Source organism: Oryctolagus cuniculus, chromosome X (assembly GCF_051225735.1).
Source record: "Oryctolagus cuniculus isolate XC-2025 breed Fujian yellow rabbit chromosome X, ASM5122573v1, whole genome shotgun sequence".
NCBI lineage: Eukaryota > Metazoa > Chordata > Mammalia > Lagomorpha > Leporidae > Oryctolagus > Oryctolagus cuniculus.
The window spans coordinates 18,418,147-18,434,925 of record NC_142888.1 but is presented as its reverse complement, the minus strand read 5'-3'; the positions used below and the strand labels follow the sequence as shown (position 1 = coordinate 18,434,925).

Below are 16,779 nucleotides of genomic sequence, written 5' to 3'. Positions count from 1 at the left end.
CAACTTCAAGAAGTTATGGTAAACAGAATGAAATATTGGGATATTCAGTAAGCATGAATTTCCTCCACCATATAATAGAATAATAGATATTAAAGAAGAAAAATTATGTGTGTGTATATATATATAATTATATAAATGACCCCTCAGTGTCCTGTTCAGATGCTACCTTGTCCGTCAGGTTTTCCTTGATCAATTTATCAGGAATGAATCTCTACTTCCTTTGAATACTTGGAGCATTACCTTCTACTTACTTACAGTATTTCCTATTGTAATACTTGTGGCCATTTCTCAACATATAAATTACATCATAAGCTTTTATGTGTCAATGATAAAGAATATTCTTAGCATCCAAAGCATAGTAGAGTTTTAATTTATAATAATATATGAGGCCAGAGTACTAGTATTTTCTTTAAAACTCTGTCACAAAGAACATGATGGATGTTCAATAGAAACCTGCTGATTAGTTGTTCAAGTTCATAGTATTACAATATTCCATGTTACTCTGTGTTTCATTTACACTGTATTCATCATGAATGTAAATTAACACAATAACAAAATCCTATTAAAGTGAGTATAAAGAAAATGAAATATAAGTATTATTTCATATATTTAAAGAAAATACATTTCACTTATGAATAATGCATATAGTCAGAAAACTTTTAATATTAAAATAAATTGCACAGTATGAAATATTTGCATTAGAATACATTATACATATGATTATTTAGATTTAAAATTAGCATGTAAACATACTGAATGTAAAATCTCCTCAAAATAAACACATTTGATACTGAGGTGAGATCTGATAAGATCAGTCATTAATGATATGTCTAGGTAAAATCTGAGTCAGTACAATTTTATTTTATTGTTTTAAGATTTATTTATTTATTTGACAAGCAGAGTTAGAAATATTTTCCATCCACTGATTCATGCCCCAAATGGCTGCAATGACCAGAGCTGGGCTAGGCCAAAGCCAGCAGCCAGGAGCTTCATCAAGGTCTCCGTCATGGTTGCAGGGGCTCAAGTACTTGGACCATCTTCCACTGCTTTTCTAGGCACATTGGAAGAGAGCTGGATGGGAAGCAGAACCAGCCAGGACACAAACTAGCACTCATATGGGATTCTAGAGTCTAGTGACTTAACCCATTATGCTATAATCCTGGTCACAACTTTAATCATATGATGTTTTAGAGTCCCAAGATTGAATGTTTCTGTTAAGTATCAGCCATTTAAACACTAAGAGAAGCTATATTAGCAAAACAAACAGGTTTATTATGTTATTCCAGGTGTATCCTAAATTATCTTTAATATCATTAATGTACATATGCTTTTAGTTTCCAGCTATTTCTGTCTGTAATCACTTAAAATAAATTATAATTTATATCTAATGTGATGCTCTTTGAGTATACAATTTGCAGTGCAGTTTAATAATTCCATTGAATTATTTTAGCTATTTGGTACCGGAGACCTGTTTCTGAATCATTTATTTTTCTGTTTATGTAAGTTGTACTCTTTTATGATCCTACCTATGTCTGGTCAAACCAGTGAAAAGGAATATTTACCCTGATGTTTAGCATTCCAAGAAAGTATGTTTTCAGTCTTACAAACACATGGCTCTGGTTTATTTTATAGTTAAGTATTTGGAGGCTAAATTATTTGGCAGTTACATAGTTCAGTCTTAGGTTCCTAGACTCAAGGTTCCTAGACTCAGACTTCTCTGTCTTCTCTAAGAAAACTAAGCATACAACCTTGCAATGATATGGAAAATTTTTATGTGACTTTTACATCTGATATCTAATGTTGCGATATAACTCTGATTCATGATAATGAAGCACGATTTAGCTGCTATAATTGAGTCTGTGTATTGTATTGGATTAACTTCATTTGAGGTTGTAACTTCTGTGACATTCATACAAAGTTATCCTCTTTTATTTTTCTTCATGTGAAAGATCTTTTAACTCTTGGATAACCTATGTGTCTATGAAAGCAAGGAATTTGTATCCCAATTTTCTATAAAAAGAATTAGCAAACTTACTCTATAAAGATCCAGAGAGTATTTAGCCTATGTAGGTCAAATGGTGATGGTTTCACAACACTGAATACATTCGGCGCCATTGAACTGTAAACTTCATGTGGCAAAAGCAGTAAATTTTGTATATTTTCCACAATAAAAAAGATAAGTCCATGGATTTCAATTGCTGACCCTAATCTGTATTTATATTAATGAGTAGTAATGAGCTCTGCTTAATAGTGCCATTTGTAGAGTTAAGATGATGATATTGCATAGAATGCAATAGCAACCATGGAAATTAATACTTATGATTTATTTTTCATTGTGGTAATACATACCCTTCATATTACAAATCACATTATTTTGCACTTACTTATTCAACTCCCCTTTTCTCCCTTTCCTTCCTCCTCCAGACTCTATACACACATCCACAGACACACATGTGGTGATCTCAAGAATGATAGAATGACTTGGCTCATTGTTCAACAGAAAGTAGATGCTCAGTAAAATGAAATTAGCGAGTTTACATATATGTGATCATTTTCCCTTCCAAAAACCACTTCTAATCTCTGCCATACCATTACACAGTCTTACAGCCCATACTTCTATGTAAATCTAGACTGAATAAAGACGCTTTCAAAAATCCTTTGCAGAAAAAATTTCAGTTTTAATTGCAGATGAGAAAGGAGTTGAGGATAAATGAGAGTGACAACCAGGAGAGAAAATTCTATGACAAAATAAATTTTAGATTGGTATAAAGATGAATAATTTTTCCAAGTACAATTAATAAAAGAGTAGATCTAGGAACTAAAGATGATAAAAGAAAAGGCTGACAATATAAAGTGATTCTCACCGAGTTTATCTTTCCCAAAGACTCTAAGACTCTATTTGGCTCAGTATATTCTGCACTTGACCTAGTACTTCTGCCTAACTTATATATCTTTCTCTTCTCCAGAAATTTGAATTTTAGTGATGCGTCACTAAATTTGAAATTTAGTGACTTAAGCCTTCTACTAAGAGATAAATCACTTTCGTCAACTAAGTGACCATTTAGTAAACAACTTCTTTTTATTGGGCTTGGTGGAGCACAGAAAAGAATCATAGGCTACCTAAACCCTTAGCCTCCACAATGTTTTATTTAAATGAAGTTCATTGCTAGTGACTGATTATTTTCATTTCTTTACCAATTTTGGGGAGTCACTCAAAAATCTCTTTAATGTGTCCATGAGGTCTTTAAAGACCTCTACAATATATTTTCTTTCTATATCCTAAAAACCCACCATGGCATCTGGAAGAAGGTAAACACATTTTTTCCTCATTTCCCTAAATCTACAGCAGTATTTAATCAACAAATAACTTTTACAAAGAATTAACTGCTTATTGTATATATGATGAACACCGTAACACCCATCAATGAGTTAAGGTGTCATCATTTTCTTCCTTTTTATTCATCTCATGTGTTTAGCCAGCAAATAAAAATAACTTCTGATTCTGTCCGAAGAACTGTATAGAAAATAACAAAACACACACTGTGTCTGCCTTTGGAGGGATTTTAATTTATGGGAGAGGCATAATTCAAGGCAATAATCACACACATATTTTATATTTATATTCTAAGTGAAAATGAGAAGGATCTTTATGATAGTTTAACACAAAGACACGCTAGTCTCAGAGCTGAGAAGAATTCTCTGTGAGGAGAGATGGAAGTAGAGACTTGGGACTGAGTAAAAAGGATTAGAGATTCACATGAACAATGTCTTGAGATGTTTGGAGAGACCCTGGAATGTTTGAGGATCTAAAAGAAAACGCCTGTGTCTGGTGTATGATGAGAGAGGTGGAGTGTGAAAAAATTAGGCTTTGCATATCCTTGTAGGTCACAAGAGGGATTGTAGATTTTGTGTAAGTACAGTGAAAAACCAGTAAAGGTTTTAAGCAAGACCATGATATAATAATTCTGTTTATTGAAGATAATGGATTGGTGGGAAACTCCCTGAAAACAAAGAGAGCACTTAGGACTCCAAAGAATAGATTTATTGAGACACATGGTTTATGAGGACAACTCAAAAAGAGATAAACATATGTTTCAGAAATATGTGTTGGTGAAAGTGGTGTTCTTAGCAATATGTGCCAAGTTTGAAAGTGGAGTTGACAAAGAAGGAAGTGTCTAAGATGATTCCTCTATATAGTAGATGACACTGAAATGGTGATCAGAAAATGAGGAGCAAATTTGGAAGTGGGGATATTTCACATTTAAAAATAATAAATTTAAGACATTTATGGGGTATCCACATAGAAAATGAGAGACATATCTGTAACCACAATGTAAATGTGACATATAAATTACATGTAAAGATATGTAAATGGAAACAATAACTTAAGCAGAATGTGTAGACAGAAGAGAATATTGACCATACACAGACTTGACATGTTTCAACATTTAATAAAGAGTAAGGAGTAAGCCTGCAAGAGAATCCAGAAAGCATTCATATTGGAAGAAAACCAGAAGATAAAGTTCCATATAGGACCCCATGGGCAAAATGGTGTCCTGTGTAAGCTTAATACAGTAGTGATCTTCTCCTTAAGATTTGTTTATGTATTTGAGTTACAGAGAGAGAGGGAGAGATGCAGCAAGAGAACTTCCATAAGCTGCTTCACTCCCTAGATGACTGCCTTGGCTGGGGCTGGACCAGGCTGAATCCAGGAGTCAGGAGCTTCTTCTGGGTCTCCCACATGAGTGCAGGGGTCCCAACACTTGGGCCATCTTTCGCTGCTTTCCCAGGCACATTAACAGGAAGCTGAATGAGAATCGAAGCAGTGAAGTCTCAAACTGTGTCTCATGTGGGACACTAGCATTGCCTTTCTCCTCTACATGACAACACCGGCCCCAGTGGTGATCTTGTTCATCAGTATTGAGACCCCATTGAAAGTGGGTGACCGTGTGTTCATGATGAGTACAATGCTTTCTAATGTTAAAATCATGTTCAAAGTAAAAATACAGAGGAGGTAAAACCATGTAGTAGGAGGAAATAAGAGGGAAAAAGTTTAACAATTTCTTTTTGACTTATATGGATAGAAATATAATAAGCAAAGGGAAAATAAAACTTGTTAAACTAAGAAAATAAAGCCTAATAAGAAAGAGAAAAAATATGAAGGGAAGTAAGAAGAAATTTGCAATATTAGCTCAAATGAGAGTGTGGCAAAGCCACATTTACTATTTTTATTATGTGTTCCTAAGATAGACATAAAATAAGTATTATCATTTTGAAGAGGAATAATAGATTATAAGCAGAAGAGAAAATGTAATTTTTAAAATGATATATATTTAAATGTTGAAAACATCACTTCCAATACTCCCACTGTGATATTTGTAATAAAACACTCTGAACTGAGTAATAGACATGTGAAGCTTCTGTAAATCCTCCAGATAAGTGTTCTATCAAACTGTAAAGTACTGTAATTATTATTGCTGTTATCAGAAAAATAAACACATATTTTCTAAGAACAAGATGAAGAACATAATGTATCTTTCTAGGAAAATGCTTGTGTACTGAAAAGCACATTGGATGCAAATAAGTGAGGCACTATATAGAGTAATTTTAATCAGAAAACTAAAGAAGCTTTATATTGCTGTAGGATCGCAAACTTTTCTGTAAGGAGAGTACTCATGGCTAAGTGATAGTAGCCACGTCAACATTTCTGAGTACGCAATATCCCATTCTGAAATATTTAGGTCTTTTTAAGTGTTTGATCCAAGGACAGAGGTAAGGCAAAAGATCAAAAGCAAATTGTGCAATAGTATTCCTCATTTTGTAAGCAATAATGACAAAAGAAAGACAAATTTTAGCTTTTCCAGGAATCCGTGCCTCTGGAATAGTGCTAGGAGTTTTGCTTTGGAATTAGATTGACCTGAGTTTGAATCAAGGTTCTATTGATCCCTGACTATGAATTCGTAGTGAGTTTTATCTCAGCCTCAGTTCTCTCATTACTGAAGTGTGAATAATACAGCTCTGAGATACTTGGCAGTGAATCCTGGTCTCTTTCTCAAGCATATTTCCATTCTTGTTATGCCAAGCATCTTTGAGATTAAGAGCAGTAGTTTATATTCACCAAAGAAATAGAGATGCATAGATACAAAGGAAATTTCTAGTAACATATTTGGTCATCTTTTGGTATTATTTGTATTCTTTAAAAAGTAAGACTAGATTTTTATTTTAGTCATTCTAAAACTAGGTTTATAAAGCTCTATCTTATTAAATTTAGGGTCATTGTTAGCTACAGAAATAAAATTAATGAAAGCAAAACATGTTTTATTCTTGTGTTCAATTTTAAAATCAATGCATGGTGAAAATAGGTTTTATAATTTTTTACTTACACACTAGGATATTTTGAATTTTTGTGATACTCGGGCATTAAAATAAATGGAAATTTCTCTAAATTGAAATAAAAACTATTTCCAAGGCCGGTGCCGTGGCTTGTTTGGCTAATCCTCCACCTGCGGTGCCGGCACCCCAGGTTCTAGTCCGGGTTGGGGTGCCAGATTCTGTCCTGGTTGCTCCTCTTCCAGTCCAGCTCTCTGCTGTGACCCGGGAGTGCAGTGGAGGATGGGCCAGGTCCTTGGGCCCTGTACCCCATGGGAGACCAGGAGAAGCACCTGGCTCCTGGCTTCGGATCAGCGCAGCGCACTGGCCACAGCAGCCATTGGAGGGTGAACTAACGGTAAAGGAAGACCTTTCTCTCTGTCTCTCTCTCTCACTGTCCACTCGGCCTGTCAAAAAAATAAAATAAAATCTATTTCCAAATAAGAATCGGCCCTTTACATGTATACAGTACGTAATGATCGAATCAGAGTAGTTATTGCTTCCATTACTTTAAACATTTATCATTTTTTCTGTTGCAAATGTTCAAAACCCTCTTCTAGCGATCTTGAAATATGGCAGTAATTGTTGTTAGCTGTCGTCCCCCTACTGTGATATAGAATACTAGATGTTATTTTGCCTTTCTAAGTATATTGTGGTAGCCATTTTCCATCATCCCACCATCAACTGTGCAATCTACCTGTCCTAGACTCGGGTGACCTCTTTCATATGCTCTACTTCAGTGAAGTCATTATTTTTAGCTTTCACATATGAGTGAGAGCAGACAGTATTTGTCTTTCTATGCACCCATCTTAGTTCTTTTCAGCTAATGTTCTCTAGGCTCATCAATGTTACTGTAAACTATAAGATTTCATTTGTTTTAATGAATGAATGATATTCCATTGGGTCTATATACCACATTTTCTGTATCAAGTCATTCATCAACTGATACCTAGGTTAATTCCATATTTAGGCTGTCACCAATAGTGTTGCAATAACAATGGGAGTGCAGCTATCTCTTTGTCATACTGATTTCCTCTATAAGAGTTCTCATTTTTCTGCATCCTCAATAGCATTTATTGTTTTTCTGACAGTCACTATTCTGACTTTGTTGAGGTGATGTCTCATTACTGCTTTAATTTGCACTTCCATAGTGATTAATAATTCTGAGCATTTTCATTATTATGCTTGTTGATCACTTTTCTAACTTCCTTTGAAATGTTTTTACTATTTATCTAGCTTAGCATACTATAAGGACATTTTCCTAACCTACTACCAGGAGATAGATAGATAGATAGATAGATAGATAGATAGATGAATTTTACCATTATGGAGATTCATATCTTTTTAATTTTTTAAAATATTTTATTTATTTATTTATTTGAAAGAAAGAGAGAGAGGGAGAGGGAGAAAGAGAGAGATCTTCCATCCAGTGATTCACTCCCCAAATGGCCACAACAGCCAGGGCCAGGCCGGGCTGCAGACAGGAGCCAGGAACTCCATCTGGATATCTCAAGTGGGTGGCAGGGGTCCATGTGCTTGGGCCACCTTTTGCTGCCTTCCCAGGCACATTAGCAGAGAACTGGATCAGAAAAGTGGTAGCTGAGGCTTGAATCAGCAATCCAATATGGGATGTCAGCATTGTTACCAGTGGTTTAACCAGCTCTGCCACAATACCAGCCCTGAAAATTAATATCTTACTATATCATAATGGTTAACATGTTATTATACTTGAAAACAGTACCTTTTACTATTTGCATGTTCAAAATCCCTTCTGAGACTGGCGTGGCGTTACAGGTTAAACCATTACCTGCAGTGCCAGCATCACATATGAGCCCCAATTTGCATTCTGGCTGCTCTACTTCAGGCCACGCTCCCTGCTAATGTGTCTGGGAAAGCAGCAAAAGATGGCCCAGTCCTTGGGTTCCTGCACTCATGTGGGAGACCCAGATGAAGCTCCCGGCCCTTGGCTTCTGGCTTCAGCCTGGCCCATCCCTAGCTGTTGAGAACATGCAAGGAGTAAACCAGTGGCTGGCAGACATTTCTCTCTATCTCTGTGACTCTGCCCTTCAAATAAATAAATCTTTAAAAAATTTCTGACAACTCCAGGATAGCAAAGTTATAACTCTCCATTCGTAATAAAATCATACTAGTTTATTCTTGATAATTCATTTGGCGTGCTGGATTGCATTGACTAATTTAATGAATAATTAATTATGGTGTTGTTCAAATTTTAAAGGGAATTCAAGAAGGTAGAATTATTAATATTGTAAATGAATTCTTTACTTACTTTCTACCTTTTTTCATTGGAATGGACCCGTAATTAATTGATATCTTGTTAGAAGCACACTATAAAGTGGGTATCTGAGTGCTCGTTTGTCTAATTATGTAGCAAGTGATATTTTAATTATAATTTTAATAGCTAATTGTGGTGAAATAAATGTTTAATCTCTTAGTCCAGAAATTAAAAGATGTATAAACAATTCAATGAAAGAATATAATAATGTAGTTTATAAGATTATATGATTTAAATCACTGTTCGATTTCAAAAGATTGATTTAACAAAGGCTGAATACATAATTTTAGCCAGTGTTAACAGTTTTTAAAAAGTTCTTAACATGCAGCATGTATATTTGTTTAAAGTTACTTATTTATTTTTTTAACTTTTATTTAGTAAATATAGATTTCCAAAGTACAGTTTATGGATTACAATGGCTTCCCCCCCATAACTTCCCTCCTACCTCCAACCCTCCTATCTCCCGACCCTCTCCCACTCCATTCGCATCAAGATTCATTTTCAATTAGCTTTATATACAGAAGATCAATTTAGTATAAATTAAGTAAAGATTTCAACAGTTTGCACCCACACCGAAACACAAAGTGTTTGAGTACTTGTTATAGCATTAATCCACATTGTACAACACATTAAGGACAGAGATACCACATAAGGAGTAAGTTCACAGTGACTCCTGTTGTTGACTTAACAAATTGACACTCTTGTTTATGGCATCAGTAATCCCCTTAGGCTCTTGTCATGAGCTGCCAAGGCTATGGAAATCGCTTGAGTTCGCCAACCCCAATCTTATTAGACAAGGTCATAGTCAAAGTGGAAATTCTCTCCTCCCTTCAAAGAAAGGTACCTCCTTCTTTGATGACCCGTTCTTTCCATTGGGATCTCACTTGCAGAGATCTTTCACATAGGTGTGTTGTTTTGTTTTTTTTTGTTTGTTTGTTTGTTTTGTTTTTTTGTTTTGTTTTGTTTTGTTTTGTTTTGTTTTGCTAGAGTGTCTTGGCTTTCCATGCCTGAAATACTCTCATGGGCTCTTCAGCCAGATCCGAATGCCTTAAGGGCTGATTCTGAGGCCAGAGTGCTGTTTAGGGCATCTGCCATTCTGAGTCTGCTGTGTATCCCACGTCCCATGTTGGATTGTTCTCTCCTTCTTAATTCTATCAGATAGTATTAGCAGACACTAGTCTTATTTATGTGATCTCTTTGACTCTTAGACCTGTCATTATGATCAATTGTGAACTGAAATTGATCACTTTGACTAGTGAGATGGCATTGGTACATGCCACCTTGATGGGATTGAATTGGAGTCCCCTGGCACGTTTCTAACTCTATCAATTGGGGCAAGTCAGATTGAGCATTTCCAAATTGTACATCTCCTCCCTCTCTTATTGCCATTCTTATATTTAACAGGGATCACTTTTCAGTTAAATTTAAACACATAAGAATAATTGTGTGTTAATTAAAGAGTTCAACCAATGGTATTAAGTAGAACAAAATGTTCAAGTTTATGATAGGTACATGGGTGTTCATCACATTGTTCCCTTTATTTATTTATATATATTTGAAAACATTCATGATATAATGTAAAATTTTTAAATGAAGCAGAACTATAGGATATAACAATCTTTTCCTTCTCAATGTTTAGTTTAACAATTGAGTTGAAGTTATCTAGGGTGGAAGTTTGACTTCACAGTTAAGACACCAGTTAGGATATCACATCCCATAGTGAGTTCCTTGGTTTAAGTCTCTGCTACTGACTACAGCTTCCAGCTAACAAAGACTCTTGTGTAACTGGTGGTGATCTCTCAAGTGACTGAATCTCTGCCACCCACATGAGAGACCCAGATTGAATTCTGGCTCCTGGCTTTGGCCTGGCCAGCAGATGATACCTCTCTCTCTCTGTCTCTGTCTCTGTCTCTCCCTCTTTTTTTCTCTCTGTGCGTATATGTATGTGTATCTCTGTCTCTCAAATAAAAATAAGTAAATAGTTTTAGAATTTACAAAAAAACTTGTGAAAAGTAAAATATATTACCTGAGATACTCTAAAAATTAAAATACTCTGATTTAGTTATAGGGCTCGCTTTGGCAGATCATATACTAAAATTGGAACGATACAGAGAAGATTAGCATAGTTATAGGGGATATATTCTTGTCATATCTGCAGAGATAGAGAAATTATGTTCAAAATTGTTGCCCCCTTTTTTTTAAAGTGCCTGGAAAAAATGTTATAGGCTCTGAATCCACAATTCCAACACCTGCCATTAGGTGGTGCTAGTTGTGAGCCATTATTTCAGATTTGACTTGTGAGAGAATTTTATTCCTTTGGTCATATTTTTATACAAACATAGGACTGTTTATTAAAAAAAAAAAAAAAACTTTGTAAACTAATGCCTCCAAATACTAACCAAAGTGTAAAAATTAAGACATATATACTTAGAAGAGCCTTTTCTTTTCGATACACTGTGGTACACAGTGATGCTTAACTTGATTCTGTGCTGTGACTGTGATGGAGACACTAGTTGAATTTTCAAGAGTTTTCAGAACAATTTTTTGAACACAAAAATTAATAAAAATTTAATTGTATTAACTTAGACTAACTAAATTGTAATTAAAGTTTGTGGATTCTCAAAACTACATAAATATTTTAACTTTATCTCACTATTATTTTACTCTTGATATCTGTTTAGTGAGATGGCTATATAATGATATACTGTCAACTCCACATTTAATGATGTTAATATCTTGAAATTAAACATAATAGAAGTATTTTTAAGAGACTTTATTTTATTTGAAAGGCAGAGTTACAAAGGGAGAGAGGGAGGAAAGGAGGGAGAGAGAGAGAAAGAGAGAGAGGTCTTCACTCCACAAATGACTACAACTCCCAGGGCTAAGGTGGACTGAAGTCAGGAGCCAGGAGCTTCTTCCAGGTTTCCCACGTGGTGACCAGGCAATATTTTGCTGCTTTCCCAGGCATATTAGCAGGGAGTTGAATTGGAAATGGAACAGTCAGGGCTTGAACTGGTGCCAGCTTAACAGGTGTCAGCTTAGCCTGTTATGCCAAAACACTAGCACGTATGGCAGTATTTTTTAAACTTTTATTTATCTGAAAGACAGATGACAGATGAAGACAAAGACAGAGAAGATCTCCCATCTGCTTATTCACTCCTCAAATGCCTGCAACAGCTGGTGCTACACCAGGCCAAATACTCAATCTGCATCTCTCTTGTGATTGGCAGGTACCCAACTACTTGAGCCATCACCTGCTGCCTTCCAGGGTACACATTATCAGGAAGCTAGAATTGAGAGTGGTACCAAAACTTGAAGCCAGATGCTGGAATATGGGATGCAGGTGTCCCAAGCAGCATCTTTTCCATGGCACCAAACACCTACCCCTACCTGCAATATTCAAACAAGTGCCCTCTTCCTTAAAGAGCTTTTGGATAGGCATTTATAAGCACACCACTATCTTACCATTATAGAATTTTCCCTTATACACAAAAGCTTAATTAATCAATAATTATTACAGCATATGTCCCTTAGGTTCAAATACTTGCCTTATTTACCAGTTGATAGTAGTATTACATGAAACCAGATTCTGGGTTAGTTATCTCTAATTGGCATTTGCCCAATTATAATCTACCTAAGCACTTTTAGAATTGCTTTCATAATTATACTATGAAAAGAACAATTTTTTTAATTCTTTAATTTCACCCAGCTCCTAAACCATATAATTACATCTCATGTCTGTTTTCTTGTTTAACTGAGGTCTTACTTAGCTAGCCATTGTAATAAGCATATCTTTTACTGTCATTTATTAAATGCAAAATTATTATTAAAGACTTCACTTAGATTAATTCAAACTCCACAATTTAAAATCCATATTATTGTCTAGCAGTAGTTACAAAACTGCTTGTTACCAGCTGGAAGGTAGTTTTAGAGACCAAATCATTTCTTTCACATTACCATAAACAAATTTTGAAAAGAAATAAAATTTTATATAATGCTGTTATAGCCATCTCAAAATTAGAATATTGATCTGTGTTCATTTCATGATTTTAAAATGAAGGAAATGGAGCCCAAAACTGAAATGGTAAGGGTTGTCTCCAAGATTCTGTTGATGATGGGTAGCAAAGCCAAGATGATCACCAAGCTCTTATGATCTTTTTCCTAATGTCATCTGTGATATAGCACTTTATTTTCTAGCATACTTATGTTTTTGCCTCTTTGCTAGCAAAATGGAGCCAAAACCCAACATAGTTATAAAAATTGTGCTGTCCTAAATCTATTCTCATTTCACGAACCCAGACAAATGATTGTGTATATGACAATGCATTCTAACTAAATGTTAGTAATTATTGATCACAAGACAATCCAACTACCAAGAAATTAAATAAATAAGAATTTGGCACACTGAGAAGCAGATTTAACCAAAATATTTCCTGAGATTTTAAAGGGAGTATAAATGTATGATTTACCTTATTTAAAATAAAACCAAAAATATTACCAAAAAAAGTGTGTAACAAGCTCTTTCTATGAAATTGCTTTATTAGAATAATGATACTGTTTCCCTTCTGGTGTTTCCATTTTGGAAAAAAGAATAGACGTGCAGGAATTTGCTGTACATTGAAGTTAAGTTTTCAAAGCTCATAAGAGGATAATGTCAGAGCTGATGTTTTGAGTAATAAAGCTTGTGCAGGATTATTCTACTGGTTTCATGTCCATCATGAGTGTTACTAATGACAAATCATTGAGGTTTGAGGAAGTAATTCATGCATCTGGCCCTTCCCTATCTTTTGAAACAGATTTAAGAGAGCTTAGAGTGCTTCTGTTAGTTGATCAGTTAGTTGTATTTTGACTTGGTTTATTGGGTCTGCAAAATTGTGGAGACCCGTGAGTTCTGGGTATTGTCATGCAGGCTTCACAGTAGATGCTGTTCCCTGAAGAACTGGATTTGAGGTGGAATTGGAGTGACATGTAGCCTGTTCTTGTGCAGTCACCAACGTTGTTTGGTTATGATTCAGGTCTCTGTGCCAAGAAAAGTCCCTGTTCTTTTGTCGGAAAGTCACACTAATAATCTTATTTTGATTCTCTCTGGAAGGGGCATGATGAGATACCTGGTGTAGTGGATGGTAAAGAACAGGCGAGGTGAGACACATGTGTCTTAGAGCAGAGCTTCCACTTAAGGCCGGGGGAAATTACATGCTGTGCTGGTGTCCGTTGTGAGAAGCACTGCAAACCATAATTAGAGATTTCTGCGCTAAATGACATTCTCATCTGCTCCCAGAATATAGTAGTGAAAACATAAATTCTACAAAAGGATGTGTTTCTATGCATGCATATATACTCTCACAGGAACAGAAATGTAACTCATAGAATGGGGCAAAAGTTGCTGCCAGGCTTGGCTTTGAACCACAAAGAAATGGTGACTGCCGGGAATTTGGGTGCTACGGGATAATTGAGACTAAAATTGCTTCAAGCAAGGAGTGGAACTGGAGACAAACTCAGTGTTCAAAACCAGAGGCTGGGCTGTGGCTGCTCCATTCATGAAAAAGTGCTAGGGAAAAAAAGTCCTGCTTCAGGCTATAGCCTGGGGCTATAGCTTACATAAAGCCAAGGTCCTTCAGAGGCCTAAGAACAGTGACACAGCCTTGCAACTAGGAATTGAGTTAAGGGGATTCTCCTGCTTGATTAATAGATTGGACTTTCCCCAATAACTTAAACTTCAAAGGGCTGGACAGAGTCCTTAGGGGCAATGCAGACACCATTATGAAAGACTAGATGGGGAAATATGAGGTTGGCAAGCAGGAAACAAACTTCATCCTAGACCTCTAGTTAAAAATGACAACTGGAAATGTATTTATCTCCTTTATATCCCAAACTGTTCTAAGATTACATTAAAGGGATAAAAAAGACACAGTGACAAAATGACAAAGACAATGAGAGAAGAGGTATCTACAAAAGCACGTCAAGTCTATAAAGAAGGAAATTAGGACAAAGAAGCAAATTTATTCTCTAGGCTCCAGAAAGACTCCTGAATTTCAGAAAGTCATATAGTCCCAAGTGTGGGCTTTGAAGCCTTTGAAAGGCAAAATTGCATGTCAAGTATGCATTGCAGAGTAGTTAGGCCCTACTCTTCCCCACTGTAGCAGACTTGAAAGAATAAATTTGTTTTTGATGATACTGAAAGCAAACCATTCTTGACATATGGACAACAGGATTAGAAGTGAGCCACTATATTGAAAATAGGCGTTTAAGTTAAGGTCAGTTTATTTCATAGTGAGACCAACAGTTTCTTTTTACCTTTTTGGCTCTTAGCTTTCTATCCTCTGCATGGGAGATTATAATTTTTTTGTCTAGTTTAACTGGCAGAAGAGAAAAAAAAACTATTAATCCATTCAGACTGCTTTTTATAAAGACATTTATATGTTTGTGTGGTTGAAAGGCAGAGTGACGGGGAGTGGGGAGAGAGAGTCAGAGACAAACACAGAAACAGACACAGAGGATGAATGAATCTTCCATCCACTGGTTCACTACCCAAATGGCTGCAATCAATGGTCTGGGCTGGGCCAGTACAGAGCCAAGAGCCTGGAACTTCATCCTGGCCTCCAGCATGGGTGACAGGAGCCCAAGAACTTGGGCCATCTGCACGGCCTCCCTATGTACGTTAGCAGGAAGCTGGAAGGAAGCAGAGTACCCAGGACTCAGACACTTTGATATGAGATGCCTGTATTACACGAAGTGGCACAGCTTGCTGTGTTGTAATGCCAGTCCATTCACTCAGGCTTCTCTAGCAAAATACCATAGACTGGATTCTTTATCAAAACAGGAAATTTACTTCTCACAGACTAGAGGCTGGGAAGTCAAGATCAAGATTATGGCCCTGGTAGATTTGGTGCCTGATAAGAGCCTGCTTTCTGGTTCGTTTATATAAGCATCTTCTTGTAACCTAGCATGGCAGAGGGTGTGAGGGGTCTCTTTTGGGCCTGTGTTATAAGGGCAGCAATCCTGTTATGAGGGCTAGCCTAACTACCACTCAAAGTTCCCATCTCTTAATACTGTTACTTTCAAGGTGAGAATTTCTACCTATGAATGTGGAAGGGACACAAACATTCAGACCCCAGCAGCATATAATTTATAATATGTGATATTCCACCAATGAAAATAATCAGATTCATGACTGATAACCCTGTATTGAAGCCTACCAGCTGGCAAGTACCATGCATGCTTAGAGAGCTTCCAAAAAAAAATTTAAATGGCCTAATTTTAAGAGAAAATCAAGGATTTTAAAATATTTGAAAAAATCTTCTAACACAAATGACTGAAACCAACATAGAAACAAACAAGGGTATGTGTTGGGAAAAACACCTTAAAATGAAAAAAAGAACAAGAAACTGAAGAAAGACAAGATGTGGGTCTAAATAAAACTTATTTAAAATAACTGTGATTACTATCCAAAAATTAGACTAGTTACTCTATAAGAAGGAATAAGAGACTAAAGGGGTTAAGGCTGTGGTACAGCAGGTTAAGCCACTGCCTGCAGCACCAGCATCCCATATGGGTACTGACTGGAGTCCCAGATGCTCCTATTCTAACCCAGCTCTCTGCTAATGGCCAGGGAAAACAGCAGAAGATGGCCTAAATGTTTGGGCCCCTTCCAGCCACACAGGACACCAAGATGGGGTTCTACACTCCTGGCTTCCACCTGGTCCAACCCCAATTGTTGTGATCATATGGGGAGTGAACCAGCAGATGAAAGATCTGTCATCCCCTATGTCTCTGTGACTCTTCTTTTCAAATAAATAAACCCTTTAAAAAAAAACTCCATTAGATCATAAATATTTTTGGTTTTAAGTTAATAAGATAATAAATATATTTCCTCAGTTTTGGGGGTAATTAGTTACTCAACAATATATAAATCATAGGCCCTGAAAACTATAAATTAAGTATAAGGAGAAAATAAGATTATTGTCAGATAGTCTGCAAATTGACTTATCTTAAATTCATTTTTCAGAAATCTACAAAGAAAGCACTCTACTAAGTTAGGGAAGAAGCCAGTAAACAGGGAGACGATATATTGGTCATGAATGGCTATGTCACACTGCTGTAACAAATACTCCTAAAAT

At 36.0% G+C, this 16,779-nt stretch overlaps 1 protein-coding gene and 1 pseudogene across 14 annotated transcripts in view; both read left to right on the top strand.

The window, feature by feature from the left end:
- DMD (dystrophin) overlaps positions 1-16,779 on the top strand; it is a 2,249,390-nt gene that overhangs the window by 1,088,253 nt on the left and 1,144,358 nt on the right. The gene's annotated exons all lie outside the window — the stretch shown is intronic.
- LOC149119568 (U6 spliceosomal RNA) lies at positions 10,730-10,788 on the top strand (annotated as a pseudogene).